The sequence below is a fragment of the Pholis gunnellus genome (genome assembly GCF_910591455.1).
Source record: "Pholis gunnellus genome assembly, chromosome: 4".
NCBI lineage: Eukaryota > Metazoa > Chordata > Actinopteri > Perciformes > Pholidae > Pholis > Pholis gunnellus.
The window spans coordinates 29,238,027-29,252,005 of NC_136530.1; positions in this window are offsets into that span (position 1 = coordinate 29,238,027).

Consider the following 13,979-nt stretch of genomic DNA (forward strand, 5'->3'; position numbering starts at 1 on the left):
TAATTGAGTGAATTATAACTGTCACATATGTGATGAGTGAGACAGGCAGACAGACAGTCATTTGTACTGAGTGAGTGAGGGAAGTACAACTGTCAAATATGTGATGAGTGAGACAGGCAGACAGACAGTTTTATGTACTGAGTGAATGAGACAGAGAGATAGACACAGAGACAGGCAGACAGTTAGGTGGAGTGAGTGAGAGAGTCAAATATAACTGTCGCATATGTGATGAGTGAGACAGGCAGAAAGAGTCATTTGTACTGAGTAATTGAGTGAATTATAACTGTCACATATGTGATGAGTGAGACAGGCAGACAGACTGTCATTTGTACTGAGTGAGTGAGTGAGACAGGCAGAAAGACAGTCATTTGTACTGAGTAATTGAGTGAATTATAACTCTCACATATGTGATGAGTGAGACAGGCAGACAGACATATTTGTGTCTGATCGAGTGAGTGAGACAGGCAGAGAGACAATTAGATGGAGTGATTGAGTGAGACAGGCAGACAGTTATGTACTGAGTGAGTGAATGAAATATAACTGTCACATATGTGATGAGTGAGTGCGTGAGACAGGCAGACAGACAGTTATTTGTACTGTTGAGAGCGTGAGACAGGCAGACAGACAGTTATATGTACTGAGTGAGTGAGTGAAATACAACTGTCACATATGTGATGAGTGAGACAGGCAGACAGACGGTCATTTGTACTGATCGAGTGAGTGAGACAGGCAGAGAGACAATTAGATGGAGTGAGTGAGTGAGACAGGCAGAGAGTTATATGTACTGAGAGTGAGTGAAATATAACTGTCACATATGTGATGAGTGAGACAGGCAGACAGACAGTCATTTGTACTGAGTGAGTGAGTGAAATACAACTGTCACATATGTGATGAGTGAGACAGGCAGACAGACAGTCATTTGTACTGAGTGAGTGCGTGAGACAGGCAGACAGTTAGGTGGCGTGAGTGAGTGAGACAGGCAGACAGACAGTTATTTGTACTGAGTGAGTGCGTGAGACAGGCAGACAGGCAGACAGACAGTTATATGTACTGAGTGAGTGAGTGAAATACAACTTACACATATGTGATGAGTGAGACAGGCAGACAGACTGTCATTTGTACTGAGTGAGTGAGTGAGACAGGCAGACAGACAGTCATTTGTACTGAGTGAGTGAAATATAACTGTCACATATGTGATGAGTGAGTGCGTGAGACAGGCAGACAGACAGTTATTTGTACTGAGTGAGTGAGTGAAATACAACTGTCACATATGTGATGAGTGAGACAGGCAGACAGACAGTTATATGTACTGAGTTAGTGCGTGAGACAGGCAGACAGTTAGGTGGAGTGAGTGAGTGAGACAGGCAAACAGACAGTTTATATGTACTGACTGAGTGAGTGAGACAGGCAGACAGTTATGTCATTTGTACTGAGTGAGTGAGTGACAGGCAGACAGTTATATGTACTGAGTGAGTGAGTGAAATATAACTGTCACATATGTGATGAGTGAGACAGGCACACAGACAGTCATTTGTACTGAGTGAGTGTGTGAGACAGGCAGACAGGATTTGTTTGAGAGGTTTTTCGTAGTTTCATCTCCATTTAAAGCCTGCAGTCACACAGGTGTTTCTAATCAGCAATGTTGATAAACATACAGACTCACAGACACATACACTTCTCTCCCGCTATCTCTCTGTGTGTGTCTCTCTCATTCAGTCATTCAGGTCTTGGATACTTTTAGAGGACCCGCACACACACACACACACACACGTATTCTAATGCTACTAATACTTCTACTCGTAACTATGACTCTCTTAAGGTAGTGGAAGCTCAAGAAGCGCTAGCGCTTCTGACTAACCGTTAGAGCGGATAGAGAGTTCAATATGCGCTGGAACCTTCAGGGCTTCTACCTAACAGTTAGAGCGGGCTAGGGAGAGCCAAATAAGCGCTGGAACCTTCAGGGCTTCTGCACTCCCCCCATATCCCATTATGTGACTTCGCAAAAAAAGAGCGCACAGACCCGCGAAGCACGCCGAATTGTTGGCCTGGAAGTCCTCTCAACACCCATTCAGGTTAACCCAGGATTGGACACTCACAGCCCCGGGAAAACGTACTTGACTACCCCCCCAACACACACCGACACTTTCCCCTCATTCACCCCAGAAAGGGGGCTCTTACCCGGGGTACACGTCCTACAGACACTGTCCTGGCCTTGCCTGATCAGCCCCTGGCTGATACAGGCAGAAAAAGAGGGGAAAATGAAGAAAATACCCCCCCAAACACCTACCCAGCCAGCCCTCACCTTAACCCCGCAGAGACACCTCCGGAACCTACCCCTGAGACCACGTCCTCCAGGAGGTCCCGGGCCCCCACACTTAAGCCCCCTCCCTGGGTAAACACCCTCCGTTCGCGCCCCCAGAGCTTCATGCCCTTGGTAATCTAAATCTGGTTTCATGCCCTTGGTATTCCAAAATCACAGATAAGCGCTGAACCTTCCAGCGCTTATTCTTACCTAGTAGCCCTTAATGGGTTTCTATGGAGAACATTTTCAAATCCTCTTAAACTTTTTCAACTTTCAAATCCTTCTACTTCCTCGTACTTTCAGCTACAGACACCATTTCAACTTTAAAATGTTGAGCAGCAGGGTTAGTCAGTCATTTGTACTGAGTGAGTGAGACAGGCAAACAGTTAGGTGGAGAGAGTGAGTGAGTGAGTGAGTGAGACTGTCTGCCTGCCTGCTTCACTCACTCCACCTAACTGTATGACTGTCTCTGTGTCTATCTCTCTGTCTCACTCACTCAGTACATAAAACTGTCTGTCTGCCTGTCTCACTCATCACATATTTGACAGTTATATTTCACTCACTCAGTACATGTAACTGTACATGTAACTGTACATGCTGAAAATCTTTGAAACTATGTATACTTTCACAAAATCCACTTTTGGCCTCCTTTCAGTCTGAAACGTCTTTTGAGGGCATACAAAATGAAAAATGCATCTTTAGGCAGTAAGGTGCTGAAAACAGCAGATATTGATGAAAATGTCATGAAACTGTGAAATACACAGTCCTGATCGACTTTATTTAAGAAAATCTTTGAAACTATGTATACTTTCACAAAATCCCCTTTTGGCCTCCTTTCAGCCTGAAACGTCTTTTGAGGGCATAAAAAATGAAAAATGCATCTTTAGGCAGTAAGGTGCTGAAAACTGCAGATATTGATGAAAATGTCATGAAACTGTGAAATACACAGTCCTGATCGACTTTATTTAAGAAAATCTTTGAAACTATGTATACTTTCACAAAATCCACTTTTGGCCTCCTTTCAGCCTGAAACGTCTTTTGAGGGCATAAAAAATGAAAAATGCATCTTTAGGCAGTAAGGTGCTGAAAACAGCAGATATTGATGAAAATGTCATGAAACTGTGAAATACACAGTCCTGATCGACTTTATTTAAGAAAATCTTTGAAACTATGTATACTTTCACAAAATCCACTTTTGGCCTCCTTTCAGCCTGAAACATCTTTTGAGGGCATAAAAAATGAAAAATGCATCTTTAGGCAGTGTTACGCCCGGTCTAGGGGAGCCTGGACGCAACACAGTATTAGGTCTTCCCCTCTCTCTCCCACTCCCAATAACGACCATTTATTCCAATGTTCAGTCCATGTTGTTTATTAATGTCGCCAGTGAGGGCGATATTCGTCAGGGTGAGCCTGGCCCAAAATAATAAACAAAACAAGCTTTATTAATCAACTATCTAACCTACCCAAACTAAACAAAAGAAAAGACAGGCAGCTTCCCTAACTCCCTACCCAAAACAGGAGAAAACAGAGTAAACAAAAGAGCGGCTCACCCCTACCACTACATGGACTGTTTATTAAATGCACTAGGGCGGTCGCCCCGATCTGAATCCGACGCGGCACGGTCCGGTTGGGAGTCAGTCGGAGAGAAGAGACAGAGAGACGGGCGGCCTCCACAGGTGTCTTCTTATGTCCCGCCTCATGAGTCCCCCGTCCAATCACCGGCCACCTACAGGTTACACAGAAACTGTCACACGACACAGCCCCACCCTCAGGCAGGGAGGCACACAGCATTCAAAATCACACATTATGACTCGCAGTCATAACACCCCCCCATTTAAGATTAAACATGAAATGTTTACTCAACAGCCTACACGGGACAACGCATCCGCTACAACATTATCAGCTCCTTTAATGTGATGGATCTCTATATTAAAATCCTGGAGGAGCAGTGACCAGCGCATAAGTCGCTGATTGTTGTTGCGCATACGGGTCAAGAACACAAGAGGGTTATGGTCAGTGTACACTACAACCGGTGCCGAACTCGAACCAACGTAAACTTCAAAATGCTGCATCGCCAACAGCAACGCCAACGCTTCCTTCTCGATAGTGCTGTAATTCACTTGGTGTTTATTACATTTTTTTGAGAAATAACAGACTGGGTGATCGATGCCATGCTCATCTTCCTGCAACAGAACAGCACCCGCCCCATGAACACTAGCATCTACCTCCATCTTGAAGGGACGCGTAAAAGCAGGCGCGGACAACACAGGTGCGCTGCAAAGCAGCGCTTTGGCCGAGTCGAATGATTCCTGACACTCACCAGCCCAGACGAATGGGCTGGTGGGGCTCAACAAGCTAGTCAGGGGCGCAACCACACTGGCAAAATTCCTACAGAACCCACGGTAATACCCACACATTCCGAGGAACCGGCGAAGTTGTCGCCGCGTCTCTGGCACTGGAAAATCCAGGATCGCCTGAACTTTGGCGGATAGAAGGCGCACCTGACCCTGCCCCACCTGTTTTCCTAGATAAGTGACCACCGCCTTACCAAATTCACATTTCGCCAGGTTTAACGTCAAGGAAGCACTCTCCAAACGACTGAATACCTCCCGTAAGGTATCCAAATGCTCCGACCAGGTGGATGAATAACACACGATATCGTCGAGGTATGCCTCACAGTTCTTAACCCCCACAAGAACCGTATTCATTAACCTCTGGAAAGTGGCAGGTGCATTTCTCAACCCGAAGGGCATGACAGTGTACTGGAGGAAATGATCAGGTGTGACAAAAGCAGAGACCTCGGCTGCACGCGGTGATAGGGGAACCTGCCAGTATCCCTTCAATAGGTCCAGTTTAGTGACAAACTTGGCCGATCCCACTCGATCCACACAATCATCCATGCGTGGGAGGGGGAATGAGTCTGGCGTGGTGACTGCATTCACCTTGCGGTAATCGTTACAGAAACGAGGTGTTTGGTCAGATTTGGGAACCAGAAGCGAAGGCGAGCTCCATGGACTGGAACTGGGCACAGCCAACCCATTGGCCAGGAGATACTCAACCTCTTTCTGCATGACAGCCCTCTTCACTGGATTGACACGGTACGCATGCTGCTTAATGGGCTTGCTTTCACCAACATCCACATCATGTTGTAATACTGTGGTTTGAGTGGGTTTGTCACCGAATATTGATGCGTAGCCGCGAATGAGGTCACAAATATCACTTTTTGCCGGCCCTGACAAATAGGACAAATGCTCCTCTAGTTTACCCAAAATTTGAGAATTCTCCAGTCGCGGGCACGGCACCGACACAAGGGGCTCACGCAACCCGTTCTCCTCAGGACGGCATGGTGGTGACGCCACAGTCACCGCAGGGGAGATACATGGCACAGAAACCGCAGATGGCATGTTAGCGCTATCACGAATGACATACGATTTTAGCATGTTGACATGGCACACACGGGACTTTTTCCTCCTATCCGGCGTTCTGATTACATAATCGGTATCACTTAACTTTCGCTCCACCACGTAAGGCCCACAGAACTTTGCCTGTAGACAAGAGCCCACCACCGGTAACAAGACCAACACCCGGTCTCCTGAAAGGAAACTGCGACTGAGAGCTTTCCTATCATATTTTATTTTCATTTCAGACTGTGCGAAAGCAAGGGAGCTGCGAGCTAGCTCGCAAGCATTGTGCAACCTCTCCCTAAAAGAACTCACATAGTCCAAAATGCTGTGTGCGGTATCCGGCCCGTCCGCGAGCCACGTCTCTTGCAGCAATCGCAGCGGGCCCCGCACCGTGTGCCCAAAAACCAACTCGGCCGGGCTAAATCCAAGAGACTCCTGTACAGTTTCCCGAATGGCGAACAATAGCAACGGCAGGCCCTCATCCCATTCCTTGTTGGATTCAACACAATACTTACGAAGCATAGATTTTAACGTCTGATGAAATCTCTCCAGTGCCCCCTGACTCTCTGGATGATATGCACTAGAGACCTGATGCTTAACAGACAACTCTGACATAACCTGGGCAAAAACCTTGGACATAAAGTTAGACCCTTGATCAGTTTGAATGCGTTTTGGCAATCCAAACGTGGAAAAGAACTTAACCAAGGCTTTCACCACTGCTTTCGCTTTTAAGGTGCGCAACGGCACTGCCTCGGGAAAACGTGTAGCGGCGCACATCATAGTAAGGAGATACTGATGACCAGCCTTGGTTTTTGGTAAGGGACCTACACAGTCTATTATGATATGCTCAAAGGGTTCACCAATTACCGGGATGGGATGTAAAGGGGCCGGAGGAATAACCTGATTTGGTTTCCCCGTTAGTTGGCAAACACTACAGGATCGGCAAAATGTTGTAACGTCGGATTTTACCCCTGGCCAAAAAAAATAACGGAGCACCCGATAGTATGTTTTTTTAATACCCAAATGGCCAGACAGGTGGTGGTCGTGCGCTAAACTTAACACTTGGTAACGGAACTCTTTCGGTACCACGATCTGGGTAGTCACATCACATTCCACCCCAGACACCGGTCTCCATTTACGCAGTAAGACACCTTCATCATACAAATAAGCCGCAGCTTTTGCGTCACCGTTCTGCCCCTGAGCAGCCGACAAGCAGGCAGTCAAGGTATTATCAGCTTGTTGAGCCTTGATTAACTGTTTTTTATCTAACGTCAACCACAACTCACCCTCAACTGGCACCACCTCAACGACAACAGGCTCACTGTGGGTTTCAGAGGAGGGGTTGACTACAACTTCAGATGTGTGCATAAACGATTCAGCGAGGTTCGCTAACTCACCCATTCTGCGAGTCTGGGCACGCGTTACAACACAGGCTGGAGAAATGGGTAGCGAGCTGAGCGAAGTGGGGCTAATAACAGACACACCAGCCATAGGTGTTTCAGTTACCTCGGGAATAGTAGAAAAAACTTTAACCCCAGCCAAGTCATTCCCGAGAATGAGATCAATCCCTGCGATAGGCAGCCGATCTCTCACAGAAACCTGCACAGGGCCAGTCGCAAGGGCGGAAAAAAGTGTAACTGCATGAAGCGGTACCCGTACCACACTCAGTTTTATTCCCCACACCAACAGGTCAGAACCACAGTAAGACTGATCAGAGAATGGCACCGCACCACGTCGAGCCACAGAATGTTTCGCACCGGTGTCTCTCAAAATGGTAATTGGGACCTTGTCCACCTCACGCCCAGTCAGGGAAAAATAACCCTGTGAAATGAAAGGTTTAAAGGACTCATCAATCCCTTGCTTAAGTGATCCCTCTGTCCAAAGTTCATAATGGCTTGCATTCGACTCACCCTGAATTAACCCGACTGCAGAAGTCCTTTTCCTCTCCGATGGCTCCTTTAGTTGCAATACCGGACAAACTGCGACGAGGTGGCCTGGCTCACGACAATAAAAACACTCACGGTTTTCAGTCCCGGTCGAAAACGTACTGCGCCGAGAAAATTTAGGGGACCCTGTTTTATTGATTTCGGGTACAGGGGGTTCGCGCTGCACGGGAGACGAGAAAAAACTCTTGTGAGTTAAGGCAAACTCATCCGCCAGGACCGCCGCTTCAGCAATTGCCGTAACTCTCTGTTCATTTAAATATACGACGATGCGCTCTGGTAACCACTTTTTGAACTCCTCCAAAAGCACAAGCTGTCGTAGCTGCGCGAAATCACCAATGTTACTAGACTGACACCATTTATCAAATAGCATGCCTTTCACACGCGCAAACTCCACATAAGTCTGGTTGACATTCTTCCCACCACTTCTAAACTTCTGCCTATAGGCTTCAGGCACTAGCTCATATGCGCGTAGCACCGTAGCCTTAACAACCTCATAATCCAAACACTGTTCCACGGTGAGAGCGGCACACACCTCCTGAGCCTTTCCCACTAATTTACACTGAAGCAGCAACGTCCAAACTTCCTTTGGCCAGTTTAAAGTGGATGCGATGCGTTCAAATGCATTAAAATATGAGTCTACCTCAGACTCTCTGAACGGTGGCACCAATGCAATCTGCCTGCTCACATCGAAGCTATCTCGGGGAGAGTGCGGTTGCTCTGTAACGCCTGTAGGCTGGCATTCCAGCTCTAATGCTCTCACCCTGAGGTGCATAGCCTCCACCTCTAACTCCCTAATGCGGAGCGTCAGCTGGAGCTCCTCAGCAGACATCGCCGGCGCATTGGGAAGATTTAGGAAAACGGGTTCGACGGACGGTACAGGATTCTGGAGCTCCACATCCAGTTTACCCAATCCCCTTCTGTCAAACAAACCCCTCTCCTCCAGCTTATCAGTCACGAGCTGTTTCAGCTCTTCTTTGTTTATGTTCCCAGATATTGGCACATTAAATGAGTTAGCAACAAGCATCAAATCCACTTTCCTACAGTTATCTAATTGCTCAAGTGTAGGATCAGACACAAATTTATCCAAATTGAACTCCATATGGTCACAGAAGGATGCCAACCAGAACTAACTTGCCCAGAAACCAACTACCGACGGAGACATAACGAATAATAAAGAACGGACGAGCCCCCACATGTTACGCCCGGTCTAGGGGAGCCTGGACGCAACACAGTATTAGGTCTTCCCTTCTCTCTCCCACTCCCAATAACGACCATTTATTCCAATGTTCAGTCCATGTTGTTTATTAATGTCGCCAGTGAGGGCGATATTCGTCAGGGTGAGCCTGGCCCAAAATAATAAACAAAACAAGCTTTATTAATCAACTATCTAACCTACCCAAACTAAACAAAAGAAAAGACAGGCAGCTTCCCTAACTCCCTACCCAAAACAGGAGAAAACAGAGTAAACAAAAGAGCGGCTCACCCCTACCACTACATGGACTGTTTATTAAATGCACTAGGGCGGTCGCCCCGATCTGAATCCGACGCGGCACGGTCCGGTTGGGAGTCAGTCGGAGAGAAGAGACAGAGAGACGGGCGGCCTCCACAGGTGTCTTCTTATGTCCCGCCTCATGAGTCCCCCGTCCAATCACCGGCCACCTACAGGTTACACAGAAACTGTCACACGACACAGCCCCACCCTCAGGCAGGGAGGCACACAGCATACAAAATCACACATTATGACTCGCAGTCATAACAGGCAGTAAGGTGCTGAAAACAGCAGATATTGATGAAAATGTCATGAAACTGTGAAATACACAGTCCTGATCGACTTTATTTAAGAAAATCTTTAAAACTATGTATACTTTCACAAAATCCACGTTTGGCCCCCTCTCAGCCTGAAACGTGTTTTAAGAGCATAAAAAATGAAAAGTGCATCTTTAGGCAGTAAATTGCTGAAAACTGCAGATATTGATGAAAACATCATGAAGCTGTGAAATACACTGTCCTGAGGCACTTTTTTGAAGAAAATCTTTAAAACTACGTATACTTTCATAAAATCCACTTTTGGCCTCCTTTCAGCCTGAAACGTCTTTTGAGGGCATAAAAAATGAAAAATGCATCTTTAGGCAGTAAGGTGCTGAAAACAGCAGATATTGATGAAAATGTCATGAAACTGTGAAATACACAGTCCTGATCGACTTTATTTAAGAAAATCTTTAAAACTATGTATACTTTCACACAATCCACGTTTGGCCTCCTCTCCGCCTGAAACATGTTTTAAGAGCAAGACAAGATGAGAAACAGTTTGATGAAGTGAGTGAGTGCGACAGACAGAGAGACAGTTAGATGGCGTGAGTGAGTCAGACAGGCAGATGTTAGTTAGACCGTTAGGTCATTTGGACTGATCGAGTGAGTGAGACAGGCAGAGAGACAGTTAGGTGGAGTGAGTGAGTGAGACAGGCAGACAGTTATATGTACTGAGTGAGTGAGGGAAATATAACTGTCACATATGTGATGAGTGAGACAGGCAGACAGACAGTCATTTGTACTGATTGAGTGAGGGAAATACAACTGTCAAATATGTGATGAGTGAGACAGGCAGACAGACAGTTTTATGTACTGAGTGAATGAGACAGAGAGATAGACACAGAGACAGGCAGACAGTTAGGTGGAGTGAGTGAGAGAGTCAAATATAACTGTCGCATATGTGATGAGTGAGACAGGCAGAAAGAGACATTTGTACTGAGTAATTGAGTGAATTATAACTGTCACATATGTGATGAGTGAGACAGGCAGACAGACTGTCATTTGTACTGAGTGAGTGAGTGAGACAGGCAGACAGACAGTCATTTGTACTGAGTGAGTGAAATATAACTGTCACATATGTGATGAGTGAGTGCATGAGACAGGCAGACAGACAGTTATATTTACTGAGTGAGTGAGTCAAATACAACTGTCACATATGTGATGAGTGAGACAGGCAGACAGACAGTCATTTGTACTGAGTAATTGAGTGAATTATAACTCTCACATATGTGATGAGTGAGACAGGCAGACAGACATATTTGTGTCTGATCGAGTGAGTGAGACAGGCAGAGAGACAATTAGATGGAGTGATTGAGTGAGACAGGCAGACAGTTATGTACTGAGTGAGTGAATGAAATATAACTGTCACATATGTGATGAGTGAGTGCGTGAGACAGGCAGACAGACAGTTATTTGTACTGTTGAGAGCGTGAGACAGGCAGACAGACAGTTATATGTACTGAGTGAGTGAGTGAAATACAACTGTCACATATGTGATGAGTTTGACAGGCAGACAGACGGTCATTTGTACTGATCGAGTGAGTGAGACAGGCAGAGAGACAATTAGATGGAGTGAGTGAGTGAGACAGGCAGAGAGTTATATGTACTGAGAGTGAGTGAAATATAACTGTCACATATGTGATGAGTGAGACAGGCAGACAGACAGTCATTTGTACTGAGTGAGTGAGTGAAATACAACTGTCACATATGTGATGAGTGAGACAGGCAGACAGACTGTCATTTGTACTGAGTGAGTGAGTGAGACAGGCAGACAGACAGTCATTTGTACTGAGTGAGTGAAATATAACTGTCACATATGTGATGAGTGAGTGCGTGAGACAGGCAGACAGACAGTTATTTGTACTGAGTGAGTGAGTGAAATACAACTGTCACATATGTGATGAGTGAGACAGGCAGACAGACAGTTATATGTACTGAGTTAATGCGTGAGACAGGCAGACAGTTAGGTGGAGTGATTGAGTGAGACAGGCAGACAGTTATAAGTACTGAGTGAGTGAGTGAAATATAACTGTCACATATGTGATGAGTGAGACAGGCACACAGACAGTTATATGTACTGAGTGAGTGAGTGAGTGAGACAGGCAAACAGACAGTTTATATGTACTGACTGAGTGAGTGAGACAGGCAGACAGGTCATTTGTACTGAGTGAGTGAGTGACAGGCAGACAGTTACATGTACTGAGTGAGTGAGTGAGACAGGCAGAGAGACAGTTAGATGGAGTGAGTGAGTGAGTGAGACAGGCAGAGAGACAGTTAGATGGAGTGAGTGAGTGAGTGAGACAGGCATAAAGACAGTTTTATGTACTGAGTGAGTGAGACAGAGAGATAGTCACAGAGACAGGCAGACAGTTAGGTGGAGTGAGTGAGTGAGACAGGCAGACAGTTATATGTACTGAGTGAGTGAGGGAAATATAACTGTCACATATGTGATGAGTGAGTGCATGAGACAGGCAGACAGACAGTTATATTTACTGAGTGAGTGAGTCAAATACAACTGTCACATATGTGATGAGTGAGACAGGCAGACAGACAGTCATTTGTACTGAGTAATTGAGTGAATTATAACTCTCACATATGTGATGAGTGAGACAGGCAGACAGACATATTTGTGTCTGATCGAGTGAGTGAGACAGGCAGAGAGACAATTAGATGGAGTGATTGAGTGAGACAGGCAGACAGTTATGTACTGAGTGAGTGAATGAAATATAACTGTCACATATGTGATGAGTGAGTGCGTGAGACAGGCAGACAGACAGTTATTTGTACTGTTGAGAGCGTGAGACAGGCAGACAGACAGTTATATGTACTGAGTGAGTGAGTGAAATACAACTGTCACATATGTGATGAGTTTGACAGGCAGACAGACGGTCATTTGTACTGATCGAGTGAGTGAGACAGGCAGAGAGACAATTAGATGGAGTGAGTGAGTGAGACAGGCAGAGAGTTATATGTACTGAGAGTGAGTGAAATATAACTGTCACATATGTGATGAGTGAGACAGGCAGACAGACAGTCATTTGTACTGAGTGAGTGAGTGAAATACAACTGTCACATATGTGATGAGTGAGACAGGCAGACAGACTGTCATTTGTACTGAGTGAGTGAGTGAGACAGGCAGACAGACAGTCATTTGTACTGAGTGAGTGAAATATAACTGTCACATATGTGATGAGTGAGTGCGTGAGACAGGCAGACAGACAGTTATTTGTACTGAGTGAGTGAGTGAAATACAACTGTCACATATGTGATGAGTGAGACAGGCAGACAGACAGTTATATGTACTGAGTTAATGCGTGAGACAGGCAGACAGTTAGGTGGAGTGATTGAGTGAGACAGGCAGACAGTTATAAGTACTGAGTGAGTGAGTGAAATATAACTGTCACATATGTGATGAGTGAGACAGGCACACAGACAGTTATATGTACTGAGTGAGTGAGTGAGTGAGACAGGCAAACAGACAGTTTATATGTACTGACTGAGTGAGTGAGACAGGCAGACAGGTCATTTGTACTGAGTGAGTGAGTGACAGGCAGACAGTTACATGTACTGAGTGAGTGAGTGAGACAGGCAGAGAGACAGTTAGATGGAGTGAGTGAGTGAGTGAGACAGGCAGAGAGACAGTTAGATGGAGTGAGTGAGTGAGTGAGACAGGCATAAAGACAGTTTTATGTACTGAGTGAGTGAGACAGAGAGATAGTCACAGAGACAGGCAGACAGTTAGGTGGAGTGAGTGAGTGAGACAGGCAGACAGTTATATGTACTGAGTGAGTGAGGGAAATATAACTGTCACATATGTGATGAGTGAGACAGGCAGACAGACAGTCATTTGTACTGAGTGAGTGAGGGAAATACAACTGTCAAATATGTGATGAGTGAGACAGGCAGACAGACAGTTTTATGTACTGAGTGAATGAGACAGAGAGATAGACACAGAGACAGGCAGACAGTTAGGTGGAGTGAGTGAGAGAGTCAAATATAACTGTCGCATATGTGATGAGTGAGACAGGCAGAAAGACAGTCATTTGTACTGAGTAATTGAGTGAATTATAACTGTCACATATGTGATGAGTGAGACAGGCAGACAGACTGTCATTTGTACTGAGTGAGTGAGTGAGACAGGCAGACCGACAGTCATTTGTACTTTGTGAGTGAAATATAACTGTCACATATGTGATGAGTGAGTGCATGAGACAGGCAGACAGACAGTTATATTTACTGAGTGAGTGAGTCAAATACAACTGTCACATATGTGATGAGTGAGACAGGCAGAAAGACAGTCATTTGTACTGAGTGAGTGCGTGAGACAGGCAGACAGTTAGGTGGAGTGAGTGAGTGAGACAGGCAGACAGACTCATTTGTACTGAGTGAGTGAAATATAACTGTCACATATGTGATGAGTGAGTGCGTGAGACAGGCAGACAGACAGTTATTTGTACTGAGTGAGTGAGTGAAATACAACTGTCACATATGTGATGAGTGAGACAGGCAGACAGACAG